This window comes from Pongo abelii, chromosome 7 (assembly GCF_028885655.2).
Source record: "Pongo abelii isolate AG06213 chromosome 7, NHGRI_mPonAbe1-v2.0_pri, whole genome shotgun sequence".
Lineage (NCBI taxonomy): Eukaryota > Metazoa > Chordata > Mammalia > Primates > Hominidae > Pongo > Pongo abelii.
Genome location: NC_071992.2, coordinates 66,331,146 through 66,352,169, shown reverse-complemented (window position 1 = coordinate 66,352,169; position 21,024 = coordinate 66,331,146). Strand labels below are relative to the sequence as shown.

General features: G+C 40.5%; 1 protein-coding gene and 1 pseudogene across 6 annotated transcripts in view; both read left to right on the top strand.

Moving 5' to 3' along the window:
- The window catches only part of PXDNL (peroxidasin like), a 522,985-nt gene that overhangs the window by 110,615 nt on the left and 391,346 nt on the right, over window positions 1–21,024 (top strand). The gene's annotated exons all lie outside the window — the stretch shown is intronic.
- On the top strand, window positions 902–5,647 carry LOC112134676 (transcription factor BTF3-like; annotated as a pseudogene).

The window sequence follows — 21,024 nt, the reverse complement described above, 5'->3', positions numbered from 1 at the left end:
GCTTTTACTTTGATTTGAGTGTATGTAATTGTAAAATGATACTACAGATTAAAAGCAAAATTACAAAACAAAATGCCATGCTCTTTAGTACAAGCAACATAAGGCACTTAGGGTCAGTGTTTGAAATTCCCATGCAAACTATCTTGTTCCTAATCTGCACTTATTATAAATACTTGTTTTCTAGCATCTCAGGAACAATTTATTTCTTGATGCAAAACATTTCTTCCAATTTGTATTATATTGGTGTCATCTTATAAGTACAAATGGAGTAGTTAGACTTTCATTCAAGATAGGCTTCACACTGTTGGCCGTGGAGGGAGGCCCGCCAAGGACCATGATTGTTCTGTCATTTATGAAGATGACAGAGCCTTTCTTGAACTGGAAGAAAAGGGTTGAAAGTCCTTACTAAAACTATAAAGTATTGCCTGGGTCTAAGAATCTAGAAGTACTTTGAAACTTTATTCAGGTAGATTATTCCAAAATGGTGATAAATGAAATTAAACTTTTCAGTATAGTAGGTTGTTTCTTTCAAATCCTAGATTTTTTAAAATGAGCTTTTAGTGGCTCAATGTAATGAAAATATTGAAAGGAGTCACACCAGATTCATTAGCTTTGTAAGTCACTTCAAGATTTATTTTAGGTGAAGCCTTGTGCTGCTTTAAGTATCAGGTAATGTTGAACATTCTAGGAATCTGCTATCTTCTAACCTAGAATGTGAGTTAAAGAATAGTTCAGGTGAACGGCAAAGAATAGTGATTAATAAAAAGGCCTTATAGACAAGTGTGAAGACCTGTCTTCCTCATCTTCTATGTTTTTGCACAGTCACATCTACGTTTTTCTGGTCCCAGGTGCTTTCTGTGGGCACAAAGAGACATAAGACAGGCAGGTAAGGGCAGCCATCATGGGCCTTTCAATGAATTCCATTTCGCTTGGGTTCACCAAGCCAAAGGTGAAGTGGGATGTAAGCAGGCTAGAGGATCCAGAAGTATGAGAGCCGGCATAGAGCTGGCGTGTTCATCTACTTGGTAAGGGACTTTGGACCCATGGGTGCTGAGAGCTCTTTGCTCTACCTGGGGCCCCAGAGGTAATAGGACTCATTCCTGCTCCCATGGAGCTCGTTTTAGTGGGAGAAATGAACTATTCAAGAACTGATTTGAATAGATTGCAGTTAGAGCTGCAATAGAGATACACACAGGGCATCAAAAAATGCTGCATTTCTTTCTGCAATGTTTAAGTCTCAGAATCAAGGATAGAATTTTAAGAGATTCAAGATGACATGAGACAAATCCTTTTTATTTTACAGTTAAAGCTGAAGTTCAGAGACTGAAGTGATTTTATCAAGGCTACATCAATAATTAATGACTGAGCCAAAACAGAGAGGTCAATGTTGTTGAAATGGTCAGTGGTCACACTTAAGCCTAATGAAGCAAAGTTTTTGAAAAATTAGGGCCCATAAAATCAGCTTACACATGTAAGATGACCTGTGTCTTACCTGTGTGTGAATACTTGCCTGTTGACCATTTACTATCTGTCCTTGCAGAACGCAAAACACCTTAAGGTGTCTTACTAAAGAGAACTGGGTTCTATCCCCAATCAAAATGTTCTTTAGTTGTTCCCACTCTCCCAGGACTTATAATTCATGCCTGGGAGTGCTTGGTAACACAGATTTCACAACCAGGCAGCTAATGCAACGAGGAGCTTCAAGGGCCTGAGGTGGGAGATGTTCTTCTCCTTCCATGGTAGAGGCCAGTACAACATTCCCGGGAAGGAAAGAGAACACTTTGACCTTGAATGTGTTCTTATTATAAAAGCCTTCTATTCTGGAAGTGCTACTTTTATTTTGTAGCTAAAATGATCAAAGAAAATAAAATAAGTGGTGTTAGAAACACGTTTACAAAAATAAATAGAATTTTCAATCAGTTTACTCAGATTTCTTCAAGTACTACTAATAAAAACATATCTTTTATTTCTAATGCTCTTATTTCTTGCTAATGGGAAAGACAAAAACACCAACATGCCCACGCACTGTGGCAAATGTCGTATTATTTCTGTGATCGATGGACATGGCGCCATGGGAATGAGGATGGGACTATTGATTGTCAACAAATATTTATGGAAGATGTGATACTTTCTAGACATTGTGGGTGCAGAAAACCCATAAAATGACCTGTTCTCAGCACCTTGTTACATGGTTGAATAGAAAAGACAGCAAATACCCAGAAATTAGTAATAAACACCCAGAGTTCGAACCTGCAGAGAACCATAATGGTGCCACTGCACTCCAGCCTGGGTGGCAGAGTGAGACCCCATCTCCAAAAAAAAAAAGAAAAGAAAAAAAAATTAAGTGTCCAAGGACAATAGGTGGAGTCTGTGAGAGTTAGAGGAGTCTGGCTCCTGGATGAGGGGAGCAATTAGGGGGTAGTTCCTGGAGGAAGAGCTGGGCTGGGGTGAACTGAAACACACATGAATTTTAGTGATTGCTGAGAAAGGCAATAGAGTTCATGGCACTCACAAGGACAGGGCAGGGGATCCTTAGATGATAAAAAGGATGGACAGGGATCTGAGAGCTTTCAGACTATTTCAGGTCTCATATGGGCTAAGCTGGCTTCTACAGGGCTGGGGCGACCCACACAAAGCCTGTTACTCACCTCTGCCTATGGTAGACTTTGCTAGTAATGTCCATGGCATTTTATGGACTAAGGAGAACTATTTATGGTGGCTCACAGTGGCCTACTCTCGAAGGGCAGAAACACCCTCCACAGGTAAACACAACTTCAGGTTCTCTTGAGAATGCTCTTCTTCCTGAGATCTGATTTTTTTTTTCTGCAATGTCATGTGGTCATCAGCAGCTAATTTACATAACAAATATGTCTGTTGTCTCAGGCCTTGTTTGGAGACCTGAGACTGCAATGGAGAACCAAACAGATGGGGTCTCTGTTCTCCAGCAGCCCCGGGGCATGCTTCCCAATCTCCTCTGATGACATCTCTTCCTCTGCCTGCTCTTAAAAGCAGCTGTTCCTTATGGGCCTGTCCTCTAGGATCCTTTCTCTACATACGCTCCCTTTGTGGCCTCTTCTACTTGGATGCCATCGGTTAACAACCTTGCGGAGATTCCCCAAATAGCCATTGTAGCTCCAAACTCTCTCCTGAGCTCTGGCCAACAGTCTCCACCTGTCCTCCCAACCCACTCCTGTCTTAGATGGGTCACTGCTCTGTGAGTAGCACCTCACCCCCACCCCTGGTCCAGCGATAGCCAAGAGAGGCCCATCCCTCTCGGTGCCTCCCTTTTCCCTTTTCTACACCCTCCACTCCTATTCAATTCAACCCTCAAACTCCTCCATCTTATTTCCTCTTCTCCACTCCTGCCTTACAGTTGTCTTGTTCAGGTGCAGATCATCTCTCTCCTGGATTATTCCAAGTGGCTCCCATCAGACTCCCTGCTACCAGTTTTACCGTCTGCAATGCAGTCCTCTCATAGTCAACAAAAATAAACTTTCTATAAAGGCAAGCCTGACCACGCCCCCTCCCTACCAAATGTTTTCAGTGGCTGCCAACTGCCCTTAGGAAATAGCCCCACCTCGCTCAGAGGAACTTCGTCGACCTGCTGGTGCTCCCGCAGCTCAGGGCCCACCTTCGGCAAGTGGCTCACTGCTGAATTGCTCCCACCACATAGGGACCCTGAACTGCTCTCGCAGTGGAGCCCTCCCAGTTCTCTGTGACTGAGGAAATGCACACAATGTGTTTCTCTCCTTGATGGACTTCTCTCCATTTGGGCCACAGCAGAGCCTTTCCTAACATTCTGCACTAGGGTAGTTGGGTTGGCTCAGGGCTTGCTTGAGACTGATATCGCCCGTGCAGGACTACCTGTCTAGTGTCTCTTTTACCTGATAGGGCACAAGTTCTGGGAAGCCAGCATCTGAGTCTGGTTTCAGTTTTGATTTTTCCTTTTCTAATCTGTATCTGCAAGGCATAGATGAATTAGGAATAGTAAATTCGAGTCTGGATTTGAATCCAGGTCCATTTGACTCTCAATTTGTGTTTCCTTTACCACTTTCCTGTTTTCTCTAAGTTAACTTCACACTAATTAGAAAAGTAAAGATTTTTTTCTGAATACTATCCAGAAGGGAGACTAACTGTCCTTTATAGATTTTTTCCCCAGATGTTCTGCTTGTAGACTTTGGCTAATATAGCTCCAGCTCTATCTTGTGTCTTTTTCTTTTCTTTTCTTTTTTCATTGTGTGTGGGGCAGGTATATGCTATAGAAATGAATTCTTGAGGCCATTTTGCATCTCCATGTGGAGCACCTAATCTCAGCTGTTCTACCTGAGACCCCTTGAGTGCCAACCCTAGTGATACAGACTGGAGACAGGGAAATACTGGGTAGAAAAAAGAAGTTCCCTGGAAAAGGCCCCACCCCCAAGCTTGGAAACCCATGGCCCTAAATGAGAACAGGCACTCCTATTTTTGCTCCCTAAAATAGGAAAAAAAATATTGCCTTTTGGCCTACCATGTCCCCATCCTGTACTCATATAAACCCCAAACCCCAGGCTCCATGAGGGGACAAACAGAAGAGCAGAAGAATGGCAGAATGGTGCAACATAAAGAAGAGAAGGAGTGTCTGAATGCTGAGAGGAGTTTGGTTGGGGACAGTTGGAGACAAGATTGGCCACTGGGCAGCCAAACCCCAGGGGAAGATTACCTTCCCACTCCATCCCCTTTCCAGCTCCCTATCCATCCCGCTGAGAGCCACCTCACCACTCAATAAAAACCCCACATTCATCCCTGAGTCTGTGTGTGACCTGATTCTTCCTGGATGCTGAACAAGGACTCAGGTACCGAGAAGGCACTGAGTTGGTTAACATGTAAGCCATCTGCGAACCGCAAAGCTAGAAGAGTGCACTGTGACACGTGCCCACTTGGGCTTCAGGAGTCTCAGGCTACCACCCCTGGATGCTGCTGTGGGGTCAGAGCCCAGGGGCTCTGGCCCTGGCTCCTGCACCTGCTCGTCTGTGTGTTCCCCCTCCCATAGGGGTTGGAGTGTGCATGGTGGCCAAATAGATGAGCCACATCCCTGTCGCATGTCCTGCAAGGTGGATCAGGGAACTCTCCCATTTCACTAGTCCCTCTTGCTGCCCCTTTTCCTCTCCAACAATTTGAAAGCAACAATCATGAACCAGGGAAAGCTCAGCCGACTGCAGGCACCAGTGTGCACTGGTGAGAAAGCAACTGCTTGCGGAAGGAAGAAGGTGGTCCATAGAACAGCTGCAGCAGATTAGAAAAAAATTCAGCTCTCCTTAAAGAAGTTAGGGGTAAACACTATCTCTGGTACTGAAGAGGTGAATATGTTTACAAACCAATGAACAGCAATCCACTTTAGCAACGCTAAAGGTCAGGTATCTCTGGGAACACTTTCACCATGACAGGCCATGCTGGGACAAAGCTGCTGAAAGAAATGCTACCAGCTGGTTTACCATTGTAAACCAGCTTGGTGCAGACTGACTAGTTTAAGGAGACTGGCTGGAGCTCCACCAAACTATCTGTAGATGGAAAAGCACCACTTGCTGCCGGAGAGAATGATGATGATGATAATGAAGTTCCTGATCTTGTGGAGAATTTTGATGAGGCTTCCAAGAATGAGGCAAAGTGAATTGAGTCAACTTCTTTTTTTTTTTTAATTTTATTATTATTATACTTTAAGTTTTAGGGTACATGTGCACAATGTGCAGGTTTGTTACATATGTATACATGTGCCATGTTGGTGTGCTGCACCCATTAACTCGTCATTTAGCATTAGGTATAGCACTGAGTCAACTTCTAAAGAAAATAGAAGTTGAAGAAGTTACTGGGAGCTGCTATTTTATATTATGACTGCTTTTCAAAATTGTTTATGGATCTCATAAAATCTAAATCTATAATATTTTTAAGCCCAAGTCCCTTGGATACTGCAGCTGTTTTTAGTTTTTGCTTATACACAATTCATTCTTTGCAGCTAATTAAGCTGAAAAAACCTGGGAATAAAGTTTGAAACAAAGATTAATAAAGTTCTTTGCCTAATTAAAAAAAAAAGAAGTGCGTTCTTGAGTGTGAAGAGTGTTTTAGTTTTCGTGGTCTCTGCTCATTTTCAGTGCCAGCCTCACTTTCATCCATGCTTGATTCTGGGGTGCTGGTGTGCCCTTTGAAGGTTGTCTGCAGGTTGAAGCTCAACCTGGAGGCAAAGCTCTGAGTCTTGGGGTTCAGCCAGGGGGCTCTGAGACACGTTCACTGGCTCTGCAGCCTCTGAGACAGTGCTTCAGCTCCCTCCCTGTCACTATCCGGAAGAGCCACGGTTATCCTGGGGCCGTGGTGGGACAGCTTTGGGAGGAAAATGAGATTTTCCTTGCATGCGAGCGAGCGTCTGTGTCAGCCTGTGGAGTTCCCTTTGTTGTGCCTGGAAGTACTGAACACTTCCCTTATCTTGCCCTCACCAGCCTAGGCAGGAGCCTGCACAGGGCCAGTGGGGAGCTGGCAGCAAGAGGGAAAAGCGCCACAACCACTAAGCCGACTGTGTGAATATGCTCTTTATTCTGCTGGAAAGGTGGTGGTGTTGGTGTCCTAGATGCTTCACCAAAATATCCAGCTAGGAAGTGAGAAATATATCTAATTTTCAAGAGTTTATTAAATTAATTTGATAAACTTGAATTTAGGGATTATTCAAATGAGACTTCATCTATATGCTGCTCAGAAAATACCCAAAATATTTACAGAATATCAGGATAGCACATTTCTTTTTAAAATTTTGCTTAATAAAAATAAAAATACTATGTATAAATTCTCAAAAAAGAACATACTTATTCACATGTGATTCATATAAATAACACCACAATTATGCCAATAAGTCTGATTTATAAATAGTATCTATTTACAAATAACAGCTGACAGTAAAGTAGGAAGTTGGGAAAATAAACATGAATGAAAACCCTTCCAAAAACATTTTCAAAGTGTAATAAAAAATTACTGAGTATTAAACATAGCTTTAAAAAAACAGTTCAGACATAAAGGATAAAATGTCACATAAGTTGTTTTTTAAGAACAATTTGCTTCTGTATAAAACCTCCCCCAAACTCAGGAAGTCTGATTTTTAACACAAATGACTAGTTCAGGATTCTGGTGAATTGAAAATATCCAGCTTTTAAAGTGTAAAATCAGTGGAGGAGCTCATGCAGATGATCAGCATGAGTGTGCCCTAATACACCACAGAGGGGCCAAGGGGCAGTCCTTGGGGGGCATATGAGCTGTCACAGTGGAGACTGTGAAACAAGATACTTCAAGCAGATGTGTCCATCTTTGAGTTTTATAGCACAGGGAATGAGATGTCACAGCATACTTTTCAAAAGAATTCTATGAAAACTATAACTGAAGCAAATGTGACTAGTAAGCAATGAGAAGTGTGCCCCTTTAGGGCAATGTATGAAAATGCAGTTAGAGGCAAACTGAAGTTCGAGCCACGGTTGGTATTTCTTGGTTCACTTTGGAAGGCTACTATCTTTTTTGAGAGGAAAACCAGAAAGATGAATGCTGGAAAGTGTATGCATGATTGAATTACAGATAACTTCTACTTTTTTTCACCTAACCTCCAGTACAGCCAAAGACATTGGCCCTCCCCAGTCTTTGTCACTCACTAAAGGGTGGAGAGCTTCACTGCTGGGTCCAGGGCTAAAGATGGAAGTCCCCCACAATCTCCCAGCTCCTCCCCCTGAGTCCCTGGCCCCCACATGGAAGGCGGTCTCCCTCCTTCCAGACCCCTGCGGCTGACTGTGGCTGTGGTGTTGGGGTCTGCTTGGGACAATCAATCCCAGGCCTTGCTTTCCTTCCTGTGTTCTTGCCCACGCTCCTGTTCCTTCCAACCAGGCCTGCCTCCTCAGGCAGCTGTGTCAAAAGCAAGACATTTAAGACAAGTGGTGACCACTCTCTGCTTTCTCTTGATTAGAGAAAAATTTAGCACAAGTTGTAGTAATTAAAAAAACAAAATCTAGCTCATTTGCTCAAAGGACAACAGTTTAAAAGAAAACATAATCAGCATGACTCTTACTTTGCTTTTAGGTGACAATAAGTTTTTGGAAACCCGTTTTATAATTAGCCAGGGAGTGGCAGCTGACTCTGGTGGTGGCTTGCCCAGCATCCATTCTCGTTCCCTTTTGCCAACAGAATCCTGCAGGGTGACACTGCCTGACTACAAATACTCATCTTCTCTCCCTCTCCTGCTGCTGCAGAGGCCAGAAAGGTTGGGCCAATGAGGCCTATCCTGGCCCCACTCATGGGCACTATTTCCTTTTCCCTGAGCCCCTCCTCTGATTCCAGCTGCCCTGTGGTCTCTGGTCACACACAAGCACTGATTATGCAGGGACAGCCTTGCAGCTTGTGCTTCCAGCCCAGGTCATGGCTTTCATTTTCTGCTGTGGGGCTTCTCAGATCCTGCAACATGGGAAGCCCACACTAGAGATGTGGGATGTTAGCACTCATGGAGCACCTGTGACTGATGGGAGGGCAGCAACAGACAGATGTGTCCCCTTTTATCTGCCAGGTCTAAGTTCTGAGAAGCATTTGGAAGACTCCGTAGTTCTTTTGCAAGTCATCTGTGGTGATGGCCAACTGGATAATGTGTCCTTAGAATGGTTTTTCCCCCTTTCCAGCTTTCTTCATTCCTCACACCTGCTCCCTGACATCACATTCCTATGTAAACTCCCTGAAGCTACGTCTTTATCTCAAGCTCTGTTTTCAGGGAAACTATACCATTATAAGACGTCTGCAAGAGCAGGAATCAAGGGCATCTTTTTAAAAGGGAGAGACAGATAAAATTGGTAAGCCCCTTCTTTCTCATTCCCACTGGTAAAGACAAAAGTCATTTTGTCATGATGAGTGTGAAGGCCACATACTAAGGATAATAAAGCACAAAGGTTGTCCCTGTTGACACTGCTGAGCAACTACAGCCACCTAGACAACCTCCTCTGGTCTTGTATGGTGCAGATAGTTCATCTGTTTGGGTCTGTTTAGGATTTTCTGTTATTTGCAGCCCAAATCATTCCTAACTGATAGAGTAGAAAACAACAACAAAAAAGAGTTCTTGGATTTACAAATCTTAGGGTAGTGATTAGAATCTTGCCTTTTGAAAAATCTTGCATCTCTTCCCCTTGCTTGCTATGAGGGGCCTGAGGGAGCCCTTTCTGCTCTTCCTGACAATTACAGGAGCTAGGGGTGCAATCGTTTTCCACCTGCCTTTGGGGATGCCTGGTGTAGGTCCAGTGCTGCCAATGTTTTCTTCTTGTTCTTTTACTTTTCCATATTATTATTTACTTTCTGAAATATGAATTAGATACACAAAAAGTAATATGGAGAAAATCATGGCACACATTTGGAGCTCTTACACTATTATCCTTATGGATTCTAAAATGTCTTTTATTGCTCACGGGGCCTTTTCCTCACTAAAGGTACATTTGGCTTTCATTGATTCAGCCTTGTTTCACAGCAAGAGTGCAGTAGTTTAAAAAAACACATAGCATAAAGTGAAATTAGTTAAGTACACCTCACTTCAACTAGCTTGATTGAAAGTTAGTCTCATTCCATGGAATCAGCAAGAGGGAAAGGGGAATTTATGTGTTGTGCCCTTCAGCATTTGAATACATGATCGTTTTAGGATTTTTGTCTTTTTGAAGGTGTAGCCAGTCTGCCAGAAATGCAATGGCCCCAAGGTACAGCTGTCAAGAAATATCTACCAAAAGGGTATTGCTTCATTAAACATAGATCTTTCCTTTGTTCATTAGGATCTTGCCAGATGGGGAATTCAGTGTTTTGAAAGCAGGCACCCACATGGAATTTTGTTTCTGACATTGACAAATGACTGAATCTCTCCATGGAGTTTTGTTATGGGGTGTCAGTGAGTGTTAGCTGAGGGCGTGACTATAACTTTTCATGATACAGAGATCTGTAGGTGTCAAGCCAGTCTATGGTTGAGCAATCACAGTACAGCATCCATATCTATAAATCAAAAGGGTAGAGGCAAACTCTTGAATTTAAATTTGCATATTGTAAGATTCTTCCAAGTGGACTGAATAGCATTATTTTTTTAAAAAAACTTCTGTTGAACTTTCAGGTAACGTCGTTTACTGTGCGTGATGAGAAATACAGGCAGCACAGATAAAACACTGGGTTGCTGATCAGAAGAACCAATATCCAAAGCAACGAAGTTACCCCTGGCTTAGGTTACTGTACCTCCTGAGTCAGCTGACACCCGGTACCTCTGCACCATTAACTTGACTAGAAACCCCGCCCTGTATTCATAGGGATCTTTGGAGGGTGAATAAACTATTTCTATTGTAGCATTTGCAGACCTCCTCATATGGCAGGTGCTGTGCTACGTGTTGCTCTTTTGTTACGTTCTGCCGCAGGAAGTCAGTGAGGTGCCTGTTTATAGAATTGGAGAAGCTAAGAATCAGAGAAGTCAACACTTACCTCAATCACTTAGCTAGTACATGGCACAATTGATGCTCAAACCTAATGTGTCTGACTCAAAAGACATTTTTTTCATTCTTCTCTACTGCTTAGTGTAGTGATTAAAATTGTGTTTGGTGGAGTCAGTCAGAGTTGAAGTCCCTGCTTCGCTGATGACTAGCCATGTCTTTCTGCAACTAACTCAATCTCTCACCCTCTCTGTTTTGCCATTCAAAATCAGGTGTATCGTATCATGGTTTTGATTTGCATTTCCCTGATGATCAGTGATGTTGAGCATCTTTTCATATTCTTCTTCACCCTCTGTATGTCTTCTTTGGAGAAATGTCTATTCAAGTCCTTCACTTATTTTTGAATTGGGTTGTTTGTCTTTTGTTGTTGAGTTGTCAGAGTTTTAAAAAATACTTTGATATTAATCCCTTATCAGATATACACTACATTTAATAATTATCTTTTAAGAAGCAATAGAGGCCTTTTAAAGAGCTGAGGAAAATGGCAAAAAATATTGGCAACTAATGCTGCCCTCATGGTGTTCCCCATAGTGGAAACTCATGAAGGGTTTTCATTTGACAACTGGAGAGGTTGGACATGCTCTCTTTATGGCACTTACAATTTATTCTTTGGTAGAAGAAAGAATATTAACAACTCAGTAATGTTTTCTCTGTTTCCTTGAAAAAAGACAATTGCAGCTTTTGAATTTGTAAGTTGAGTGGGAAAACAGAGGATAATACCAAAGCAAAAAGGTGTCTGAATGGAAAGGTATTTCATTTGTCCATTCAGGAGATTTGTTTTACTTTACAAAATGGTGCAATGGAACAAATACCTATGTTACCATTTTCCTTCCCCTCTTGTCGTTTATTTTTCCTTTGGACTGTTATCCTCTCCTCTGAACTGTTCTCTGTGTGAAAATGTTATACCTTCTTGATTTTCAAATGCTTTCAGAATAGCAACAGGTAATGGGAGATGAATATTTAACAATCTCAATATTTAAACTTAAGCATTTTCCACAATATTATACCCCCAAAATCTTTTTTTTCCCATTGAGCCATTAAAAAAAAAATAAAAGCACAGAGAGCCTCACAGAATGACTGAAGTGTCTGTTTGCTCTAGATGTATTTATATGGCCAACAGTATAGTGGTAATAGAATGCTATTCCTCAGTGCTATGAAATGAAGATGGTGGATAATAGTGCAGCAATATTACTAAATTAGAGAAATGATGTCTTGAATTCATTAAAGTGTAATCTAGCCAATGATAAGTCATCCTTCCATGTGGCAAAAGAGAGAATCTGGGTACACAAAGTATGGACATATTTGTTAAGTCAAAAATATAAGGCCTAAAGGATAACATTCTACATAATGTAGCCAATTTATGCTATAATCATTAGGGGTGACTTAATTTTACTTATTACAGTATTCTAATCTTAAAAAGGAGTTGAACTCAATGTACTATCCATTTTGAATAGCTTTAAAAAGCATTTCAGTGTGATAAAAATTACTGGCTCTTGTGGTTTTATAAAATTTTCTTCATTTGAAAAGTCCAAAAAACAATTCATGGTTTTATTATACAGATTTTGCAAACATAAATATGTAGGGAATTAAAGTGATATGGAGGAAAGGTAAGATTGTGGGTTTTTTTGGTAGATCACTTTTATTACAATAAAACAAGTGACTATTTTGCTTGGATCTAACATTATTATCTGTTGGGAATACATTTCAACCCTAATTGAGATTAAAGGCCTGCAACAGTAAATCAGATTTTGTTAATCAGCTCTTCTTATACTACAAACGATTCCTCAAAAAAATGGCAAGCAGTTTATTTCTTCATTGAATTTTTTTCTACTTTGAAGGATAAAGCTTGTTTTGACTAACCAAGTCTTTTAGCATATTAATTTACACTTAATGAATTTTTTTGTGGTGAAACAATTGGCCCTTAATATACATGGGCCTGTGGTTTTATCTTCAGATTACTTGACAGAAACTGGCTCAACGAGGTGTGAGGACAATGTTGGCCAGCCTTGCCTATTCAACTGGCATGGGTGACAGAAGGCTCTGTTTCTGGGTGATGGTTAAAGGTATTTCATTTCATTCTCAAGTGTCCTTGTTTGAATGCCAAGTTACATAATCATTCTACATTTAGCCAGCTGCTGCTTATGATAAGACTGCCTAGGAATTTAAAGTTCCTTTATTTAAAAAAGACAGGCATATCAAACCTGAGATAAGGAATGCCTTGTGGCGCTATCTATTTCAGGTGAAACTTTCTATGTGTTTAGCCTTAGGGCAGCTATGCCTTTGCATAGCAGCAAGCTGATATTATAAATACTTCCTAAAGTACAAGTTTATCTAACATGATTTTCTAAAGATTCAAATGTCTGCTTGTTTTAAGTTAATGCTTTTCATATTAAGTCATTTAGAAATAGCCAGACATATTTAAACTCCAAATAATAGTTTAGCAGAATTTTTATTGACTCACATTTTTAGGAGAAAGATAAAAATAACCTTAAAATTAGCTCATGTTAGAGATTTAATTGTGATGAGTACCCTTTCAGCTCAGCCTTCCAGACTTTTTATTTCTATGGTTTATTGTTGCATAATGAGAAGTAATGTTTAGAATGAGTGCTCTGAGACTCTGCAAAATTATGAATAATTGAAAAAAGTCATATTTTTCTTACCCATTAATCATAAGGTATTAGAAGTATTTTCAAAACAGAAGTTTGAAAGGAATATTTTAACAGTTGCCAGGAATTCAATAAACCCAATTATACAGTTTCCTGAGTATTGTGTTTAATCTAGATTTGTCTGTAAATGTGCCATAGATAGAATGTAGACTTTTTCTCTTATACTATAGAAGCTAAAGTCATTATATTTTTCTTATACTATAAGAACTAAGGTTGTCTGTTTACATTAACTTTGATACATGTGATCAATGTCCAAATACTTATTCAACAAATGTTTATTAAGTTAGTGCTATGTCCGAGGCATGATTCTAGGTGCTTGGGATATGAGTGAGTTAAACAGAGAAAACCTACTGCCCTCATTGGGCTTACATTTTAGCAGAGAGAGAGAGAAAATACATTAGAAACACAGTAAATAAACATATGCTATAGTATTTCAGATGGTAATGAATTCTACATAAAAGAAAAAATGAAAGTAGGGTAAAGCCAGTCAGATGTGCCTAATGAAAATTAGCTGAAATCAACCCAGTAGTACCATAGGTAGTTTTTTATAGATAAACACAGAAATGGACCCCTTTGGTCTTAAAGGTTGAAACTTACATTTGTTTTATCTGAGTTCCCTCCTCAGGAAATGACCTTCAGGCCTCTCAAAAAAAAAAAAAAAAAAAAAAAAATCAAAGAACTGAAACTTACCATGTTACCACACCCAGACAATGACATGCCAGATGCCTCATCCTCATAATTGCTTCCTTGCCTCTCTCCTAGTTCCTGGTTTCTTATACATTGTTGCATTTCTTCCCTGCTATTTAAACCCATAGTTTTAGTCAATCAGGAAGATGGATTTGAGACTGAATTCCCATCTCCTTGGCTGCAGTACCAGAGTAAACCTTCTTCTTTGGCAATACTTGTTGTCTCAGTGATTGGCTTTCTGTGCTGCAAGCAGCAGGACCTAGAACAAACCCCTGGTGTTTCAGTAACAATAAATGCTGGATAAAAAGAAAAATGAGAATAAGGTAAGGGCAGTCAGATATGCCTAATGAAAATTAGATAGCTACAAGTATTTTTTGTTGACACACTATAAAATAACTGTATACTACATATATATATATATACTTTTGGAAACAGTGGTCTAGGCCAGCGTTTCCATTTGGAAATTGTAGAATGCAAAGTTCCTTAACAAAACAAAGTCACTTAACAAAAGTAAGTTGACAAAACTAATTGGAGAATAGAATACATGTAGTTTTTAGAACTCATAGCTGTCTGGTTCCCAACCACGTATTATCTCTTTTTCATAATTCTGGAGCTTCATGACAAACTCTCAACTGTATTAGATCTTTGTAATGTTTATAATCTGAAGACAAGCCATATGTATAACTGAAGCAAACAATCACAATGCATTGATATGTTCAAGAGATAATTTTGGCTGAGTTTGGTGGCTCATGCCTGTAATCCCAGCATTTAGGGAGGCCAAGGCAGGTGGATCACTTGAGGTCAGGAGTTTGAGACCAGCCTGACCAACATGGCAAAACCCTGTCTGTACTAAAAATACAAAAATTAGCCAGGCATAGTGGTGTGTGCCTGTAATCCCAGCTACTTGAAAGGTTGAAGCACGAGAATCCTTTGAATCCGAAAGGTGGTTGCAGTGAGCCAAGATTGCACCATTGCACTCCAGCCTGGGTGACAGAGCAAGACTCTATCTCAAAAATAAAATAAAATAAAATAAAATAAAATAAAAAAGATAATTTCAAAGTTTTAACAGTTTTTGGTGTAATTGCTAGTTTTCTGTATTTAATACCATGATGTCTGCAAACTGTGACAATTTAACTTCTTCATTTCTGATTTGGATATCTTTTATATATTTCTTTTTCTTACCTGATTTCTCTGGATTTTCAGTTCTACAATGAATACATATGGTGAGAGTGGGCGTTCTTATCTTGTTTATTTTTATTTTTATTTTTATTTTCTTATTATACTTTAAGTTTTAGGGTACATGTGCACAATGTGCAGGTTAGTTACATATGTATACATGTGCCATGCTGGTGTGCTGCACCCATTAACTCGTCATTTAGCATTAGGTATATCTGCTAAAGCTATCCCTCCCCCCTCCCCCCACAACAGTCCCCAGAGTGTGATGTTCCCCTTCCTGTGTCCATGTGTTCTCATTGTTCAATTCCCACCTATGAGTGAGAATATGCGGTGTTTGGTTTTTTGTCCTTGTGATAGTTTACTGAGAATGATGGTTTCCAATTTCATCCATGTCCCTACAAAGGACATGAACTCATCATTTTTTATGGCTGCATAGTATTCCATGGTGTATATGTTCCACATTTTCTTAATCCAGTCTATCATTGTTGGACATTTGGGTTGGTTCCAAGTCTTTGCTATTGTGAATAGTGCCACAATAAACATACGTGTGCATGTGTCTTTAAAGCAGCATGATTTATAATCCTTTGGGTATATACCCAGTAATGGGATGGCTGGGTCAAATGGTATTTCTAGTTCTAGATCCCTGAGGAATCGCCACTGACTTCCACAAGGGTTGAACTAGTTTACAGTCCCACCAACAGTGTAAAAGTGTTCCTATTTCTCCACATCCTCTCCAGCACCTGTTGTTTCCTGACTTTTTAATGATTGCCATTCTAACTGGTGTGAGATGGTATGTCATTGTGGTTTTGATTTGCATTTCTCTGATGGCCAGTGATAGTGAGCATCTTTTCATGTGTTTTTTGGCTGCATAAATGTCTTCTTTTGAGAAGTGTCTGTTCATGTGCTTTGCCCACTTTTTGATGGGGTCGTTTGTTTTTTTCTTGTAAATTTGTTTGAGTTCATTGTAGATTCTGGATATTAGCCCTTTGTCAGATGAGTACCTTGCAAAAATTTTCTCCCATTCTGTAGGCTGCCTGTTCACTCTGATGGTAGTTTCTTTTGCTGTGCAGAAGCTCTTTAGTTTCATTAGATCCCATTTGTCAATTTTGGCTTTTGTTGCCACTGCTTTTGGTGTTTTAGAGATGAAGTCCTTGCCCATGCCTATGTCCTGAATGGTAATGCCTAGGTTTTCTTCTAGGGTTTTTATGGTTTTAGGTCTAATGTTTAAGTCTTTAATCCATCTTGAATTAATTTTTGTATAAGGTGTAAGGAAGGGATCCAGTTTCAGCTTTCTACATATGGCTAGCCAGTTTTCCCAGCACCATTTATTAAATAGGGAATCCTTCCCCCATTGCTTGTTTTTGTCAGGTTTGTCAAAGATCAGATAGTTGTAGATATGTGGCATTATTTCTGAGGGCTCTGTTCTGTTCCATTGATCTATATCTCTGTTTTGGTACCAGTACCATGCTGTTTTGGTTACTGTAGCCTTGTAGTGTAGTTTGAAGTCAGGTAGCGTGATGCCTCCAGCTTTGTTCTTTTTGCTTAGGATTGACTTGGTGATGTGGGCTCTTTTTTGGTTCCATATGAACGTTAAAGTAGTTTTTTCCAATTCTGTGAAGAAAGTCATTGGTAGTTTGATGGGGATGGCATTGAATCTGTAAATTACCTTGGGCAGTATGGCCATTTTCACGATATTGATTCTTCCTACCCATGAGCATGGAATGTTCTTCCATTTGTTTGTATTCTCTTTTATTTCATTGAGCAGTGGTTTGTAGTTCTCCTTGAAGAGGTCCTTCGCATCCCTTGTAAGTTGCGTTCCTAGGTATTTTATTCTCTTTGAAGCAATTGTGAATGGGAGTTCACTCATGATTTGGCTCTCTGTTTGTCTGTTATTGATGTATAAGAATGCTTGTGATTTTTGCACATTGATTTTGTATCCTGAGACTTTGCTGAAGTTGTTTATCAGCTTAAGGAGATTTTGGGTTGAGACAATGGGGTTTTCTATATATACAATCCTGTCATCTGCAAACACGGACAATTTGACTTCCTCTTTTCCTAATTGAATATCCTTTATTTCCTTCTCCTGCTTAATTGCCCTGGCCAGAACTTCCAACATTATGTTGAATAGGAGTGGTAAGAGAGGGCATCCCTCTCTTGTGCCAGTTTTCGAAGGGAATGCTTCCAGTTTTTGCCCATTCAGTATGATATTGGCTGTGGGTTTGTCACAGATAGCTCTTATTATTTTGAGATACCTCCCATCAATACCTAATTTATTGAGAGTTTTTAGCATGAAGCGTTGTTGAATTTTGTCAAAGGCCCTTTCTGCATCTATTGAGATAATCATGTGGTTTTTGTCTTTGGTTCTGTTTATATGCTGGATTACATTTATTGATTTGCTTATATTGAACCAGCCTTGCATCCCGGGGATGAAGCCCACTTGATCATGGTGGATAAGCTTTTTGATGTGTTGCTGGATTCTGTTTGCCAGTATTTTATTGAGGATTTTTGCATCAATGTTCATCAAGGATATTGGTCTAAAATTCTCTTTTTTGGTTGTGTCTCTGCCCGGCTTTGGTATTAGGATGATGCTGGCTTCATAAAATGAGTTAGGGAGGATTCCCTCTTTTTCTGTTGATTGGAATAGTTTCAGAAGGAATGGTACTAGCTCCTCCTTGTACCTCTGGTAGAATTCGGCTGTGAATCCATCTGGTCCTGGACTCTTTTTATTTGGTAAGCTATTGATTATTGCCACAATTTCAGAGCCTGTTATTGGTCTATTCAGAGAGTCAACTTCTTCCTGGTTTAGTCTGGGGAGAGTGTATGTGTCGAGGAATTTATCCATTTCTTCTAGATTTTCTAGTTTATTTGAGTAGAGGTGTTTGTAGTATTCTCTGATGGTAGTTCGTGTTTCTGTGGGATAGGTGGTGATATCCCCTTTATCATTTTTTATTGCGTCTATTTGATTCTTTTCTCTTTTCTTCTTTATTAGTCTTGCTAGCGGTCTATCAATTTTGTTGATCCTTTCAAAAAACCAGCTCCTGGATTCATTAATTTTTTGAAGGGTTTTTTGTGTCTCTATTTCCTTCAGTTCTGCTCTGATTTTAGTTATTTCTTGCCTTCTGCTAGCTTTTGAATGTGTTTGCTCTCGCTTTTCTAGTTCTTTTAATTGTGATGTTAGGGTGTCAATTTTGGATCTTTCCTGCTTTCTCTTGTGGGCATTTAGTGCTATAAATTTCCCTCTACACACTGCTTTGAATGTGTCCCAGAGATTCTGGTATGTTGTGTCTTTGTTCTCGTTGGTTTCAAAGAACATCTTTATTTCTGCCTTCATTTCGTTATGTACCCAGTAGTCATTCAGGAGCAGGTTGTTCAGTTTCCATGTAGTTGAGCAGTTTTGAGTGAGTTTCTTAATCCTGAGTTCTAATTTGATTGTACTGTCATCTGAGAGACAGTTTGTTATAATTTCTGTTCTTTTACATTTGCTGAGGAGAGCTTTACTTCCAACAATGTGGTCAGTTTTGGAGTAAGTGTTATGTGGTGCTGAGAAGAATGTATATTCTGTTGATTTGGGGTGGAGAGTTCTGTAGATGTCTATTAGGTCTGCTTGGTGCAGAGCTGAGTTCAATTCCTGGGTATCCTTATTAACTTTCTGTCTCATTGATCTGTCTAATGTTGACAGTGGGGTGTTAAAGTCTCCCATTATTATTGTGTGGGAGTCTAAGTCTCTTTGTAGGTCACTCAGGGCTTGCTTTATGAATCTGGGTGCTCTTGTATTGGGTGCATATATATTTAGGATAGTTAGCTCTTCTTGTTGAATTGATCTCTTTACCATTGTGTAATGGCCTTTGTCTCTTTTGATCTTTGTTTGTTTAAAGTCTGTTTTATCAGAGACTAGGATTGCAACCCCTGCCTTTTTTTGTTTTCCATTTGCTTGGTAGATCTTCCTCCATCCTTTTATTTTGAGCCTATGTGTGTCTCTGCATGTGAGATGGGTTTCCTGAATACAGCACACTGATGGGTCTTGACTCTATCCAATTTGCCAGTCTGTGTCTTTTGATTGGACCATTTAGTCCATTTACATTTAAAGTTAATATTGTTATGTGTGAATTTGATCCTGTCATTATGATGTTAGCTGGTTATTTTGCTCGTTAGTTGATGCAGTTTCTTCCTAGCTTAGATGGTCTTTACAATTTGGCATGAATTTGCAGCAGCTGGTACCGGTTTTTCCTTTCCATGTTTAGTGCTTCCTTAAGGAGCTCTTTTAGGGCAGACTTGGTGGTGACAAAATCTCTCAGCATTTGCTTGTCTGGAAAGTATTTTATTTCTCCTTCACTTAAACGAAGCTTAGTTTGTCTGGATATGAAATTCTGGGTTGAAAATTCTTTTCTTTAAGAATGTTGAATATTGGCCCCCACTCTCTTCTGGCTTGTAGAGTTTCTGCCAAGAGATCTGCTGTTGGTCTGATGGGCTTCCCTTTGTGGGTAACCCAACCTTTCTCTCTGGCTGCCCTTAACATTTTTTCCTTCATTTCAACTTTGGTGAATCTGACAATTATGTGTCCTGGAGTTGCTCTTCTCGAGGAGTATCTTTGTGGCATTCTCTGTATTTCCTGAATCTGAATGTTGGCCTGCCTTGCTAGATTGGGGAAGTTCTCCTGGATAATATCCTGCAGAGTGTTTTCCAACTTGGTTCCATTCTCCCCATCACTTTCAGGTACACCAATCAGATGTAGATTTGGTCTTTTCACATAGTCGCATATTTCTTGGAGGCTTTGTTTGTTTGTTTTTTATTCTTTTTTCTGTAAACTTCCCTTCTCACTTCATTTCATTCATTTCATCTTCCATCACTGATACCCTTTCTTCCAGTTGATCGCATCTGCTCCTGAGGCTTCTGTATTCTTCACATAGTTCTCGAGCCTTGGCTTTCGGCTCCATCAGCTCCTTTAAGCACTTCTCTGTATTGGTTATTCTAGTTATACATTCATCTAAATTTTTTTCAAAGTTTTCAACTTCTTTGCCTTTGGTTTGAATTTCCTCCTGTAGCTCGGAGTAGTTTGATTGTCTGAAGTCTTCTCTCAACTCGTCAAAGTCATTCTCCGCTCAGCTTTGTTCCATTGCTGGTGAGGAATGCATTCCTTTGGAGGAGGAGAGGCGCTCTGCTTTTTAGAGTTTCCAGTTTTTCTGCTCTGTTTTTTCCCCATCTTTGTTGTTTTATCTACTTTTGGTCTTTGATGATGGTGATGTACAGATGGGTTTTTGCTGTGGATGTCCTTTCTGTTTGTTAGTTTTCCTTCTAACAGACAGGACCCTCAGCTGCAGGTCTGTTGGAGTTTGCTGGAGGTCCACTCCAGACCCTGTTTGCCTGGGTACCAGCAGCGGTGGCTGCAGAACAGCGGATTTTCGTGAATCGCGAATGCTGCTGTCTCAGTGTTCCTCTGGAAGTTTTGTCTCAGAGGAGTACCCAGCCATGTGCGATGTCAGTCTGCTCCCACTGGGGGGTGCCTCCCAGTTAGGCTGCTTGGGGGTCAGGGGTCAGGGATCCACTTGAGGAGGCAGTCTGCCTGTTCCCAGATCTCCAGCTGCGTGCTGGGAGAACCACTGCTCTCTTCAAGCTGTCAGACAGGGACATTTAAGTCTGCAGAGGTTACTGCTTTTTGTTTGTCTGTGCCCTGCCCCCAGAGGTGGAGCCTACCGAAGTAGGCAGGCCTCCTTGAGCTGTGGTGGGCTCCACCCAGTTCGAGCTTCCTGGCTGCTTTGTTTACCTAAGCAAGCCTGGGCAATGGTGGGCGCCACTCCCCCAGTCTCGCTGCTGCCTTGCAGTTTGATCTCAGACTGCTGTGCTAGCATTCAGTGAGACTCCATGGGCATAGGACCCTCCGATCCAGGTGCGGGATATAGTCTCCTGGTGTGCCGTTTTTTAAGCCTGTCGGAAAAGCACAGTATTGGGGTGAGAGTGACCCGATTTTCCAGGTGCCGCCTGTCACCCCTTTCTTTGACTAGGAA